The sequence below is a fragment of the Mobula birostris genome, chromosome 12 (genome assembly GCF_030028105.1).
Source record: "Mobula birostris isolate sMobBir1 chromosome 12, sMobBir1.hap1, whole genome shotgun sequence".
NCBI classification, from domain to species: Eukaryota; Metazoa; Chordata; class Chondrichthyes; order Myliobatiformes; family Myliobatidae; genus Mobula; species Mobula birostris.
Genome location: NC_092381.1, coordinates 65,607,641 through 65,623,845, shown reverse-complemented (window position 1 = coordinate 65,623,845; position 16,205 = coordinate 65,607,641). Strand labels below are relative to the sequence as shown.

General features: G+C 41.9%; 1 protein-coding gene and 1 pseudogene across 3 annotated transcripts in view; both read right to left on the bottom strand.

Moving 5' to 3' along the window:
* Nucleotides 1-16,205, bottom strand: part of LOC140205987 (cytosolic phospholipase A2-like) — a 190,187-nt gene that overhangs the window by 163,471 nt on the left and 10,511 nt on the right. The gene's annotated exons all lie outside the window — the stretch shown is intronic.
* Nucleotides 11,144-12,382, bottom strand: LOC140206418 (eukaryotic translation initiation factor 4E transporter pseudogene; annotated as a pseudogene).

Genomic DNA, 16,205 nt, shown 5'->3' with positions numbered 1-16,205 from the left:
CATTTGGCTATACTTATAAATATTCATATTAGTTAAATGAGTATTAAACTTGAATTCAAATGAATTGAATAAACAAGATTTTGACGCTATTTATTGATCGAGATACAGCACGGAGTAGGCACTTCTGACCCTTCGAGCCAAGCTGCCCAGCAATTCCCCAATTTAATCCTGGCCTAATCATGGGACAATTTACAATGACCAACTAACTTACCAATGGACTGTGTCAGGAAACCAGAGCACCTGGAGGAAGCCCACATGGTTACGGGAAGAACATGCAATCTCCTTACACGCAGTGGCGGTAACTGAACCTGGGTCATCTGTTGCAAAGCGTTGTGCTAATTACTATGTTACTGTGCTGCCATATCATTTCTGTAAAATGTCAATTCATTCACAGAAGGGGAGGCAAACCAAACTAATGCATATTTCCGGCTAGTACGAACATTCGTATAAACCTACACTATCTCAAGCAGTTTTTCAGCCACAACTGTCTATTCCAGTCGACTTATCTGCTTCCATGTCATTCAGACTCCATACATCACAAATCCCTGTGAGGGATTTGTTATGTTACCTTAATGAAGATTGCAAAGAATAGCGGACCCAGAACACTAAGACATAACCAACTGCAGGGGATTTAGAACTGAAAGCAATTGGTCAGATGACTACACGTACACTCAAGGCAACTGTAGGACACATCCAATGCACATTTGGAAGCCGGTTCACCCTGACTTAGCCAACTTCAATTATTCATTTAGATCTGATTCAACATTTCTCTTCAGATAAGAATCAGAAAGTGAACAAATAGAATCAAGAACTGAAACCATTGCTTGGAAGTGACATCATATCCAACATGTCTTAAACTTCTAGATATGATTAAACACTGCATGTGTAAAATACCTATCAGCTAGCCCATCACAGATAGCTCACCCATTTTATTTAAAAAGTATTCTGTATCTGCAAATGTACAAGTACATTTTAAACATCTGTCGCATTGCCTTTTATAATAATTTTACTTATAGAGCACTTACCATACAGATCATGTAGTTCAAAGTACTTTACAATGGGATAAAATACAAGCATGAAAATAAAAAGTTAAAATAAAAATAAACGTGAATATAAAAGACAAATGTTTATTTAAAAGCAAATAAATAAATAGGTTTTGAGCTGATGTTTACAAGTGTCAACTAAGTCTGCATCCCATAGTTTTAAGTTTAGGTTTATAGTTTTCATATCAAATGATATTAGCATCTATTAAATAACTTATGCTATCCCTTGATGCCCAGCCCATGACATTCTCTTTGGAGCCACCAAGTGTATTTACTATATTCAATTCAGTCCACGGAGACAATGTCAACTCATGGAGTGATTCCATTCTCCCAATTATTCCTCTATGACCTATTCCCTTTCACGCCGATCGACTCCTCTTATTCCCCTACCAGCCATCTACACCAAGGGATAATTTCAGTGTACAGCTAGACAATGGGGTGACCTGTTGGGGCACCCTTTGAGAGAAGGGTAGTGCAGACTGATGTGACCAGAATGAACATTAAATTTTCCTGAATGCTATTGGTATCGTTTTGCTTTGGAAATTGAAGCAGAAAACCTCAGTTTATTAAAGAAGAACGACGCATAGCAAGGCAAATATAGCTCCTCCTCGTTTAACGAAGGACTCTTTTGATGGCATCATTTCTGGTTGATCTGTCACCCTTGTGCCTCTCGTTGTCATTCTGGAGACATGCAACCCTTTCATCCTCTGTCTCTTCATCTCTTCTGCTGTTTGTTCTTTGTCTCTGATCCTGCAGACATGCATTTCTCAGCTCCTTTGTCTCTTCCTCTCTCCTCCTTCTATGCCAGTTGTTGTCATTTTGAAGACGTTCATGTCTCTCCTCCTCCTCTGTCTCTTCTTCTCTCATCTTTTTTGTCCTGACTCTTTGATCCTGGAGTCGTGCGGCCCTGGCCTCATCCGATTCTTGTTCTCTCCCTCTCCTTCTCCTTGCTGCTTCCCAACGACATTTGGCGTCATCTCTTGACCATAACGTCACACTTCTCTTTCCACGCGGCATAATTAGGCTGGCCATATTTTTTTACCCTAATGCTGGATAGAAGATACGAAGCAGCAACACCAAAGCCTCCAGGATGCTGATTATTCTTGATGATGTGGTTGGTGCTCTCCTAAATGGACGTGATATAGTCACTGCTGTCCTTTGACTGCAGCAAAGGGTTTGATGGGTGTCTCGAAGTATGTAATTACAATAAGATTTAATTATCTCTTATTGGTGGGTCTCAGTTTGATCTGTCCCAATCCTGCACATGCTGATGGTGATTAGCAGAATGTGACCACTCGAAATAGAGCTGCCCTTCCCTTTTGCTCCGGTTGGTGTCGCTGCTGTGAGCATTGTGAGTCGCTTCTGAGGGTGGCCGTGCGCATGCGTCGTGGTGTCGCATCACAGTTTCCATCATGGCTGACATCGGCTCTCGGGTGAAAGCGGGGCTGTTGATCTTGGCGAGTGAGCAATTTTATACGAACATATAACCCCTGAACTTTGCCTGCATTCTATAAGTTAGCGCATTTTAAGTCGACTTAGCCAAAAATAGTGCCGCTGCAATGCACCGTTTGCAATAATTGGAGGTCACAAACAGAGCATGAGAGTTTTAGTAGTATATAGATAGATTAACTTACTAATCAGCAGGTTCTTGAGATGAGAGGAAACTGGAGAACCTAGGAGGAATATACAGTCAGAAAGGGAATGGGCAAACTCCAAGCAAGCACCCTCAGAATGAACCCAAAACTAGTGGAATTGTCAAACAGCTGCACCCCTATGCGGCCCTTGTTTGGTTTCTGGTTTTCTTATTTACTTACAGAGATACAGTGTGGGATAGGCCCTTTGAGCCTCGCTGCCCGGCAATCCCCCGATTTAATCGCACCCTAATGACCGGACAATTAACAATGACCTACCAACCAGTACGTCTTTGAATGGTGGGAGTACACTGGAACACTGGAGGAAATCACGCACGGGTAGAACGCACAAACTCCTTAGACATCTATACTGTAAAGCGTTGTGCTAACCATTATGCTACCGTGCACTTGAACTTTGAATTGTGCCACCCCCCCCACCCCCCCAGGACACTATAACAGAAAGTTCAAATATTAACCAATACTGTATTCATGGAAATGTTATCTCCAATAAAAATGTAGCCCATTATCTCATTCTCTCCAACGTATATTTGTTCATTTATAAAAATAGGGGAACGGCACCTTTCAAACAAAAATATTCAACAGCAACATCTTTAAGATACCTACACAAATGTGGCACATACTTCATCAGGAATTAAACATGAACTTTAATTAGTGCTAGACAATTTTAAGTGGCTTCCTAAACAACAGGACAAAGGGACAGAGCCTTAAGGTCTCAGGTGAAGAACTTGTGACAATGCATGATTCACCTTGAGTATGTACTCAATCCTCGGGTGAAGGTCACCTCGAACTTACTGTATGTTACTAATTGAACTGATGTTAATAGAATACCAATTACTTAAAGGTGCAGACTGTTTTTATTCTTTAAAAAAAACAGAACAGATAGAGGAGGAGAAATTAAAAACTAACTACTTCATGGGCTAAGCATTGTCTCATATCATGAGTGCTTCAACGAGACAAAAAACCAAGAGTTTTTTTTTTAAGATTATGAAGACACGTGGTCCCCTTTTATTGTCATTTAGTAATGTATACATTAAGAAATGGTACATTATTTCCTCCGGTGTGATATCACAAAACACAGGACACACCAAGACTGAAAAAACTGAAAAAACCACATAATTATACATATAGTTACAACAGTGCACAATACCATAACTTGATGAAGAAAGTCTGTGAGCACAGCAAAGTTCAAGGTTTCTCAAATGTCCCACACCTCATGCAGACGGGAGAGGGAAGAAAAACTCTCCCTGCCATGCCGACCACAATCCGACTCTGAGTCATCCGAAAACTTCGAGCTCTGATCAACTCTCCGACACCAAGTACCAAGCGGCATTTCTGCCGAAAGATTTGACCTCCTTCTTGGTCGCCAAAATCAGGCAAGGCCGGGGATTTTGAGGCCTACCCTTCGGAAGATTCCCGACTGCGCAGTAACAACAGCAGCGAACGGGCGATTAAGAAATTTCTCCAGATGTCCCTCTGGGATTTCACGTCCATTCTCCATCAAATCAGAATTGTCCACAGCCCCTATTTAACAGATACAACATCATTTTTCACTGGAGAGCTGCGCACGCGCAGTGCACTGCTATCTTCTCCTCCCGCCATCACTGTTAATGAAAATATGCAAACAAGCATTCCTCCAGGAAAAGTATGTCTTTTCTCTCTTGTGCAACTTAGACAGCAGTGACACACAAGATGCTGGAGGAACTCAGTGGTCGGGCAGCATCTATAGAGAGGATCTTCTCCATAACTGCTGACTGACCCGCCACATTCCTCCTTGTGTGTGTTATTCTGCACTTCCAGCACCGCAGAATTTCTTCTGTCGGTGGCGTTCTGCCAGCTCCGTGGTTGTGCATTCCATTCCAATAAAAAAAAGGCCATATTGACGTCAGGTATTTATGGAAACACTTTCTCACAAACAGCAATAAATACCTCTAAAACATTAGTATTACAAAGGATGATTTCACATACTGAGCAAAGCAGGCAAGGGGAAAATCCCAATATTCCAGTGCTAACTTCCTGCACCAACCAAGGACTGAGGCCAGAAAAAAAAAATCAATCAGCAGCTGTGGAAAGTGAAAATAAAGGTTGCTTTTTTAGGTCAAAGACTGGGTGGGAAAAATTAAAAGGTACTGTGATTTTAAATTGCAGAAAAGGACAAGGGAATATTTGTGATGGGGTGAGATCAGAATTACTATGCCAGTGAGCTGCAACAGTTATGGAGTAAAATAGTTAACGGAGACAATACTGGCAAAGAACAATGACGTGTTGCAAACAGAAAGGCTATGTGGGTCATTTCCAGCAGCACAGGCTATGCCAGTGAGAAGAGAAAAATAAAACCCTATAATAGATGGATGTTCTACAGCAAAAATGACCAGTTCTGATACAGACAGTGAACTTGTGTTACCTCAGTTTGGAGAAATCAACACTAAGCCCACAAGGCAATGCTCTTTGACTCTGTGTTGGGCTTCAGTGTAACGGCATTATTTCCTGGGCTGACAGCTTGCAAGCCATAATCCTGATGACTAGGTTTACAAAAGAGGGGATGATTAATGTCACAGAACAAAAACAAAACTGTATTTTTGCTCCAACGCATTTTTCAGTCCTCCTCACCTCATGCTGACAATTTTCACATAGTTATGCAGTTAATTTTTCCAGAACTAGTGGGAAGCTGTTCAGACTGAATGACTACAATCCAAATCAAGTTATTACATGGAGCATACAGAGATGCATTAGAAAGAAAAGAGTCGGGTGAAAAAGAGAAGGATGAGTCTCCTAGATCACAAACTTTGGTACAAGTCAGTTATGCCAGACTTAATATTTAGTTTATCCTCCCAAAACAATGCAAAAGTCAAGATTTAGACAGGGCGAGAGCAAAATTAAGTTTTATGTTTTCATTAATGATGTTCTGGAAAGCCACTGGCAATACACAAGATGGTAAAAGGAACAAAGAAAACAAAATCAAGCAATTTTAATGATGCTGTTTAAAAGTCTGAAACCCCTGTGAAATTGCAAGACAGACAGACATTTCCTCCATTTCCTTGCTCTCTCCAGAACAACTTTGCTAGCCCGACCACAATCATGATCCTTACCTGAAACTAAGCTTAAGGAAGTGTTTTTTTTTTAAAATCTGCAGATGCTGGAAATCTGAAATAAGGACTTGAAGCGTTCAGGAGGTCAGGCAACAGGAGTGAAAGGAGAAATAAAGATAACGTTTCAGGCTAGCCTTCTTCCAGAAGTGGGAAAGAAATAAAATGGTAGTTTTACATTGCAGAGAACATAATGAGGGAGATAGATAGAATCCTCCCACCAACATAGGACCATTTTTTTCCCCTGTCTCCTAGTTCTGATGAAGGGCTTTCAACCTTTAAAATTAACTGTTTCCCTATCCACAGATATTGTCTGAACTGCTGAGTGCTTACAACATTTAAAACATTTATTTCTTTTTCACATTGTTGTTCAGACCAAGTCTGACACCACTGAATTAACCCTCCAAGTTTTGAAACTTTCCTCTTCATTGTCTTTCTCCAAAGAAAAGATTTGCATAGCTGATTGCTTTCATTTTTAACCCAAAGCAAAATTTACTCAACGACCAAACTGTCCGGGTATGCTTTGACTTGCATCATCAGTGACATACAATAACCTTAGTATACTTTTCGGTTCCATTTCAGGAAATGAACAGACATTATCAATCATTAGCTTCCCTGTGTCGACTGAATTGCATTGGCTTATTAACAGGCTGAGGTACACAAAGGGTGCGGCTTTACCATCCTGCTTAAGCCAGTGGGCTCTATAGTTTGACTACTTTGCTTTGATATTTTGGCCAGCATTCATCCCAACCCAATGCCTAAAATGACAATGATCTGGATGTTTATTTCAGGAGTCTTTATGACAGCTTACCACGGCTTTTCTCATTACTTTAATATAACATAAACAATGCATTTCCCTGTATGCTCTGATATACATGTGATACATAAACCTGAATTTTGAATCAATTTGAATCTATAGTAAGTACCTCAGTGGTGTTACTACACTTTGAAAATGCAAATATTCAAAAGCTTTCTTAGGTGCCTCCTTGAGCTCATAATGTGGCCACTGGGTGTATTTCTGTATGTTCATAGTCTTCTACTGCTGTAGTCCATCCACATCAAGGTTCGACATGTTGTGCATTTAGAGATGCTCTTCTGCACACCACTGTTATAAGGCATGACTACCTGAGTTACTGTAGCCTTCCAGTCTGGTCATTCTCCTCTGACCTCTCTCATTAACAAGACAATTTCACCCACAGAACTGCCACTCACTGGATGTTGTTTTCTTTTTTAAAACAAAAATTACACCATTCCCTGCAAACTGTAGAGACATTTGTGCATTAAAATCCCAGGAGATCAGTAATTTCTGAGATACTCAAATCACTCCCTCTGCACTAACAATCTTTCTACAGTCAAAGTCACTTAGATCACATTTCCTCCCCATTTTGATGTTTGATCTGAACAACAACTGAGTCCCTTGATGCTGTCTCGATGCTTCTATGCATTGAGATGCTGTCACATGATTGGTTGATCAGATATTTGCATTAACAAGCAGGTGTGCCTAATAATGTGACAACTGAGTGCAAATGCACAGCTCCAACAACCCAAACTGCTGGTGCTGGCTGTGTGGAGTTCACACATTGCTTTTGAGATTGTGTAGATTTCCCCTGGTTACTCCGGTTTCCTCCAATATCCCATGCATGGTCACTAATTTAGTCCTCAGGTGTAGAACGGTGGTACAATTTGATGGGCAGTGGCAGACAAGGGAGGGGGTGGGATGTCAGGAGCTGATGGGGATGTGGGGAGAATAAAATGGAGTCAGTTCTGATGAAGAGTTGCAGACCCAAAACATTAACTGTTTCTCTTGCCACAGATGCTGCCCAGCTTGCTGGGTTTTTCCCCAGTATTTTGTTCTTGTTTGAGATTTTCAGATTATGCAGTTTTTTTCCCCTGAACTTCACAACAGATTTGGTATTGAAAAGTTGGGAGGCTGAAGGGTCGGTTTCTCTCCAGAAATTGCCTTAGCAACACAGCGTGGAAACAAAAATCAAATTATAATTTGTATTACAGATTATGGAGAGGTACAGTGAAATAGGATCAAGGAAGAACAATCTGGAAAGGTTAGATATCTGTGGCCATGTACAGAACTGTATGACTAAATTTAAAAAGAATTCATGAATTAGTCAAAACTGAGATTACATGGTCGGAGGATGAGGAAATTTAAACAAGTATATATATAAAAAAAAGTTTGCTGAACTAAAGAAGAGGGGAACATGCCTTCTAAACGATTTTCCTTTGGATCTAAAATAAAATTCAGCAACAGTGAGAGGCACAAGAGACTGCACATGATGGAATCAAGAACAACGATCTGCTGGGAAAGAACTTAGCACATCAAGAAGCACGTGCGGAAGGAAAGAGGTTGCTGAAAGTCAGCCCTGCATCAGAGCTCATGACTGCATCAGCAAGAAGCAGAGTTTAGTTTTGGAAGGAACTGCCTCATAATATTTTGCTGCACTGCTCTGACAGTGCAATATCATCCTTGTGTTTTCAATGTTATTGCTGAATTCATTAACTTAAGCTATGGCCTTGGCAAGACACAACCAGACTGAACAGTTTTCATTTGCAATCACTTGGCTTATTGACTGCTTTTCCACATTGAAAAACCTTTCACCAAAAATTCATGAACTTACTTTTCCTTCCTAACTGCAGAGTCACATGTCTGCAATTTAAACAGAAATGCACAGGATTTGCAGAACTGAAACAAACCATCAGCCTCAGTCCGAGTTTCCTCCACTTCATTTCAAGCTACTTCTGCATCCTTTCCATGTTCATAATTGTTTACACTTATCTTTAACCTTGGTCATTGAAGTGCTTCAGTGCACCAAAGGCTGTCAATCCACAAAGTTAATGGCTTACTTGCATGTCCCTTGTGTGGATGCACAACTAAAAATAGTGAGGTCTCACTGCTGCCGCATCTCCACAAAGTCGCCCTGTCTGCAAGTCACCTACTAATTTATACTGTCAGAAGACTAAACCAACACCTCCAAAGATTAGAGATATTTACAAACAGTGGAAATACATTTAACTAATTGAAACATATTTAAAAAATATAAGTGTTTACTTATGTAAGTCAATTGAAAATATTAAGTCAAAATAAATGTTAAGAAACACAAATTACTTAACTTGGCTTATCATTTTATTGATGGTTAGTGATCAGACTAGTCAGTGTGCATATGCTATAGGTGCCACCTATTGCTGGCATAAAGCCAAAAAGCAAAACACAAAGAGAATCTGGCCACAGATCCCTGAAAGTTGCCTCACAGGTGGATAGGGTAGTTAAGAAAGCTTATGGGGTGTTAGCTTTCATAAGTTGACGGATAGAGTTTAAGAGTCACGATGTAATGATGCAGCTCTATAAAACTCTGGTTAGGCCACACTTGGAGTACTGTGTCCAGTTCTGGTCGCCTCACTATAGGAAGGATGTGGAAGCATTGGAAAGGGTACAGAGGAGATTTACCAGGATGCTGCCTGGTTTAGAAAGTATGCATTATGATCAGAGATTAAGGGAGCTAGGGCTTTACTCTTTGGAGAGAAGGAGGATGAGAGGAGACATGATAGAGGTGTACAAGATAATAAGAGGAATAGATAGAGTGGATAGCCAGTGCCTCTTCCCCAGGGCACCACTGCTCAATACAAGAGGACATGGCTTTAAGGTAAGGGGTGGGAAATTCAAGGGGGATATTAGAGGAAGGCTTCTTACTCAGAGAGTGGTTGGTGCGTGGAATGCACTGCGTGAGTCAGTGGTGGAGGCAGATACACTAGTGAAATTTAAGAGACTACTAGACAGGTATATGGAGGAATTTAAGGTGGGGGCTTATATGGGAGGTGGGGTTTGAGGGTCGGCACAACATTGTGGACCGAAGGGCCTGTACTGTGCTGTACTATTCTATGTTCTACGTTCTATGTTCTCATCTCAGTGACATTAGAAACTGCTCCCCTGCTCTAGGAATGGAGCAAAAGCTGTGGTGGTCCTGCGTCTGATTTCCACCGTTATCCTTGTTCCACCTGGAACATGCTGGTAAGTGTGCCGGCATTTCTCAGCAGAGCCACTCATTAGAGGTTTTAGATTTGTGGTACTGGGAAGCCGGGTAGCCAAGAATAACGCATGAGAGACAGACGTGAGGAAGATACATGCTGCTGTTTATTTTACTTGTAAGTCATCTACCCAGAATGCCCTCCGACATGACTTTCAGTACATAACACACCCAGGAAGCTTGACAGCTACCCATAAGAGTTAAACCAGCGGTCCCCAACCACCGGGCCACGGACTGGTACCGGGGTGCAGGAAACGATGTGAGTCAGCTGCACCTTTCCTCATTCCGTCACGCACTGTTGAACTTGAACATAGGGTTGCCAACTGTCCCGTATTAGCCGGGACATCCCGTATATTGGGCTAAATTGGTTTGTCCCATACAGGACCTCCCTTGGCCTGTATTTCTCCCGCTAAGGTAGAGCGTTCCTATAAAACCTTTCGTGCTGAAATGCTGTGAAGCAATTACTATTAATTTATATGGGAAATGATATGATAAATACACAGCCTATATAAAGTAGAAATAATGTATGTACAGTATTGTCGGGAAGATGAAGGCAAAACAGATTTGTGGGAAAAAAAAAATCGGCAAATACGCGCATGTGCACAGCTACGCGCACATCACGCATGAACACACAGGTGCCCACGCAAGGCTTCATGGTCATGCTAGTCTTTCCTGGGGTAAAGTGTCCCGGGATTTGACTGCTACTTTTGTCCCTTATTTGGGAGTGAGAAAGTTGGCAATCTTAACTGTAAAAGACACGTTGAAGTGAGTTTAACCCTACTTGAACACCACCGCCCCCCCCCCCCCGCCAGGTTGGCCGGTCCACAAGAATATTGTCAATATTAAACCGGTCCGCGGTGCAAAAAAGGTTGGGGACCCCTGGGTTAAACTGTACATAAATATATAACATATCCCTCCCCCCTTATTTTAAAGGTTTCTCCCTCTTCCCATATACAAACCAGCTGCTGAACTATTAATGGAGTAATTATTAAATTGAAACAACAAAGAGCATTTTTTTCTAAACTAGGGAAACAGGGTAGACTGTCTCTAGTCCCAGACATAACCCTGGGAATGTTCTGCCCCATGTGCTGAGGGTTTATCACGAGAGGTTCAATATATCCGGAGACCGCCTAGGAGGGTGTCAACAGCCTAGCGATAACACCAAAGCCATTTTATCTCTTGGTCCTGTATGTATGGATCTGGCTTGCACACTGCATTGTCAGTAGGGGGCATCAGGTGATGGGGCATGAATGGCCTTGCTGATTCACCAGCAATTTGATGATTCTGATGGGCAAGCAGGTCACCTAGAATATCAGGGGATGCAGGCCACATTACAGGGGCAGTAGAATTTCAGGGGATTTTGACTGCAAAGGCAATGTACTACTTGCCTTCATTCCGTTAACTAGCTTATTGAAAGCAGTCATATGTGCCTTTTTCTTGTATTTTTGAGGACCAAATGATGTAGTTAGAGTCTGTTTCAGATGAACAGGATGGCAAGCTTCCTTTCAGATTCCATTTTGAGACCTTTCAGTTCTGTTTCCACAGACAAAACCACCCCAGTCTGAACTCTCCTTTAGGCTCTCCTTGTTGGCAGTACGACTAGACAGCAGTCATTTCACATCCACATTTTCTTTTCACAGCATTTCTAAAATATTGACCTTTTCATTAATTTCTTTAATATCTTCAGTTGATGGAATGGGAGCAAAGTAGTTTGCAAGCTGTGAAACAGCAGTTGGGATCTCCTGCTCCAGAACAGCATGTCACTCAAGCTCTTCATGTGGGGTAAACTGTAGGCCATTGGAGTGACTACCTGGTTACTTGAAAACCATTGACTGAACCAGCTGGATGACACTGACCCTTCACTAAGCACCTCTTCAGTCATCGATGCTAGTCCAGGTACACGTTTCTCCTTGTTGAGGTCAAAGTTTCCCAATGAGGGCTTAAGTCAGACCGGTTCCTGGGAACTTCTTGGTCAGCTTCTGATAAGAATCACATCACCTCTGCTCACCATCAACACATTTACCATCACCAAACTCTCGAATGCGCTTTTCCATATAGTCTCGTTCCCTTCCTTCTCTAGCTTCTTTGTCACACAAGTCTTGGTCTCTGCCATCCTGACCAAAGGATCTTAGTGTTATTTTGTATCCACTTCTAATTTTCCACCAGTACCCAACTGACAAATATTTTCATTTTCCTTATTTTCCAAATACGCGTCCAGGTCATTGACTCATAAAGGTATTAGTCACTCGACAGCCAACAACAAAGCTTCAGCACTGAGGATAGAGTACAACATCAAAATATTCTTCCTTTATTCTCTCTCATGGATCTACAACTTTTCGCTTGAGAACTCCTCACTCCAAATCTAACGCATAATCTTTCTTAGTTCCACCCAGTGGCAAACTCCTGCCAGAACTGGGATACAAGGACGCCTGCCACTTTACAGGGTCCCAGATGCCTTCCCTGTCATATTTTTCCAAAAGACACGCTGGTCTCTCCTTTGCATATGGGTACTCTTTGATTTTTAGCAGCCTTTCCTTGTAATATCTATATGGTTTCTTCATGCCACACATTTTTATTGTATCATTTAATTGATCTTTTTTCTTCAATCCCTTTTTTTTATTAAATCCATGCTGTCACCAAGGCTCAGCAACCACCTCCACAATTCTGCTTAGAACGCAGGCTTAACAGTGATTCCTTTCATACTGCCCAGTTCTTTGTTGAATACTTCTGCATATTTCTTCAAAACCTCTTGGAGACTAGTGTTACCACCAATCAAGTGCACTTATTGCCAGTTAAGTCTTAGCTGCCCAGAAACACTGAATAACTACCTGTTACCAATGTACAGTGTTTCTGTTCATTAATCTCCACTATAACAGTGGACACAGAGGGGATGTCAGGGGTAAGTTGTTGTTGGTTTTTTTTGTTTACGCAGAGGGTGGTGAGTGCATGGAATGGGCTGCCGGCGACGGTGGTGGAGGCGGATACGATAGGGTCTTTTGAGAGACTTCTGGATAGGTACATGGAGCTTAGAAAAATAGAGAGCTATGGGTAACTCTAGGTAACTTCTAAAGTAAGTACATGTTTGGCACAGCATTGCGGGTATAGCATAGGTTTTCTATGTTCTATGTTTCTATAGTATGTACTACTCCCCTCTCTGGAACAACCTTGTCTTTAAAATCAATCTTGCCCCTCTGGGGTGAGTTACTGCAATTTCTCCTTACCATTGTCTCTAACACCAGCACCCGTGTCCACCTACATGCTCACTGTTGCCCCATATAACCACAGGATTATCCAATAATTGTGTGTGTGTGTGTCCAAAAACAAAACATGCAAACTTTCTTCGACCACAGAGTGAGTCACTCATTCTGTCCTCGGTATGCCCCTTCTTGTTCACACGTTTCTCTCTTTTTCCAAAAATCATTTTTCCTGAATACAGTGTCTTTGTTGACAGTATCTTTTTGCATTTGCAGGCACATTCAATATGCCCCTTTTTGCCACAGCCTCGGCAATCTAAATGCTTATACCAGCATTCTTTTACTGAATGCCCAGTTTTGCATTACAGCAACACTGATTGCCAAAAGGTCTCTTAACCTTAAGGTCAAATGTTCTGTCAGTCCTCTCAGTGCCCTTGTGGTGCATCAGGTGACAACCTTGCAAAAAAAATGAGGTCACTTGACTCTCAACCCAGCACGGATGGAAAGCGTGAAAGGAGCCAGCCAGATTTGAACCCAGGACTACTTGCCTGGAAGGCTGGTGCTGATGCCACTACACCTCTAGCCAGCATTCTTACAGTCAGTAGAAACTTTATGAACTTGGGAAGATGCATTTAATAGCTGCATTTTTAACTGCCATCTCCATAGATGTATTAATTTTAATTGCCTTCTGTAATGTTAGCCTATCTTCTGTAAGCAAACCATTCTGGATTGCCTCACTAAGCAGACCACATATGAGTCATAACATGTTACTAAGCGACTGTCTAAAATCACAGTGTTCAAGCAGTTGCTTCAGCACAGACACAACCTGTGAAATAGACTTACCTTCCACTTGATTCCTTTTATGAAATCTAAACCTCTCAGCAATAATGAAAGGTTTAGGTGAACACTGGTCTTTTAAGACTATGTCCTCATAAAGCTTAGCACCAGGCTCAGCAGACTGCACAAGACTGTGTAATAAATTAAACGTTTTTGCACCCATCACAGTTAGAAAAGTTGGAACAGGAATATCATCTGAAATTTGATTTGCCAGTGCAATATATTAAAATCTTTCAGCCTTTGAACTCCATTGCTCTGTCAGTTCATCAAGCCCTACTTCCAACCACTGTTGCCATTTTCAAACACACTCATTTTCCAGAAGAGTTAACTAGCCTTATCCACCTCTTTCCCTTTCTCACTCCACCCTCTAATTTGTTTTAACCACCCTGTTCTCATTCTCTCCCCTCGCGATTCTTCACTCACCACTCTTTCTGCGGCCATTTTCTTCTCACCCACCCACATTACACAGCGGTACACCCAGACTTTTGTTGCCGAAGGAGACAGAACAACAAGTATCACGTGAGGACCTGTCACCTCGTCGCCAGTGGTTATATTTGTGGTATTGGGAAGCTGAGTGGCCGTGACTAACACACATGAGAGACGGAGAGGTGAGGAACAAAGGTGCTGCCGTTATTTTACTTGTAATCATCTACTCTGAATGCCCTCTCACAGGACATTCAGTACATAATATACGGGGAAGCTTGACAGCAACCCGTAAGGGTCAAAATATACATGAGTACATCACAAGCGGCTGGAGCAATCAGGATGACCTGGGAAATGAGACAGGATGTTCCTTGAATTAATCAGGTGTATTGTTGTTCACTGCACTGGTGCCAACATGGATTCCCCCAAGAAGATTGCAAACATATATAAAAAGTGTGCAACAGTTATAGTGTGCTTTACATGTATTGAATCACTCTGTGCATAAATCCAACGTGAGAAGTGTCATTGTAACATGCTGTCCAATACCTTGCTGCCCAGTGGTTTGCAAAAAAAAAAAATCAGAGGCAAAACCTCCAGCCTTCCAGGCACCACCAGCTCACCGCCATGGAGAAAGTGAGGCCAGAGGAGAGGGAGTCTGGATCTCGGTGTGTCCGAGGTATGGCTGGCAGCTCCAGGTGTCTAGTGCAGAGGCTGGGGGATTTGCTTGGAACTCATCCCAAGCCGATACAGGTAAAGCGAGGAATTTGTAGATAAGGAAGAGGAATAGTTGGCGAACTTGAGAAGTGATGGAGACACTCAGTTAGAATAGACAGAACTGAAACAAAAATATTACCCAGAGTGTTTGGAAAAAGGCTGGCAAGCTCCACCGAGATAAATGAGAGAAGGCGATTTTGAACCATTTCAATAATACTCTCTCACAGAATCTAAGGGATTTAAACATGACGTTGTTAGAATGACAGTCTAACCAACTGCAAAGGAGTTACCACTCAAACTAGCTGAGTCAAGGATGTACATTTTGGCTACTTTGACTTTGGCAGATTATAAAAGTAAGCACGGCAGAAATATCTGGAGTAAGGACATTTTCAGTTAATAATGTCACCTTAAATTTGTAAAGTTGGACAGAGTCATGGGAAATGAAATTTAATTGAGACAAGTATCAAGTAATGCTTTTTAAAGATTGAAGCTGAGCTTTTTTTGTTACATGTACACCAAACCATACAGTGAAACGCTTCATTTGACCAAATCAAATCAACAAAGTGACACCATGTTTCCAGCGCCAACATAGCATACCATGGCTCACTACCCCTAAGGTGTACGTCTTTGAAATGTGGGAGGAAACTGGAACACCTGGAGGAAACCCACCCAGTCAGGGGGAGAAATACAAGCTCCTTACAGAGAGTGGCATGAATCAAACCCCAACGGTACTGTCGCTGCTGTAATAGCATTATACTAACTGCTAACTATCGTGCCAGCCAAAACCTCCAAATACTAATAGGACACACACAGTAAATACCTTTGATACACAGGGACCTTTTAGTGGAGTTTAGAGCTCTCTGAAAATAGTGACCTAGTTGAATACGCAGTGAAGAAGGATTGTGGGGTGCTCAAGAGTTGGGCTGTCACGTTGCAGCTATACAAAATGTTGGTCAGGCCATACTTGCCGTGTTGTGTACAGTTCTGTTCACTACACTGAGGAAGAATATGGTAACTTCAGAAACAGCGCACAAGCGATTCACCAGGATGTTTCCTGGGACAGAGGGCTTCACTTATCAGGAGAGATTGGATAGACTGAATTTATTCTCACTAGAACAAAAGAGGTTCAAGGGTGACCTCATGAAGGCTTATAGATTCATCGAACACAACAGCACAGAAAAAGGCTCTTCAGTCCATCTAGTCTGTGCTGAACCATTAACCTGTC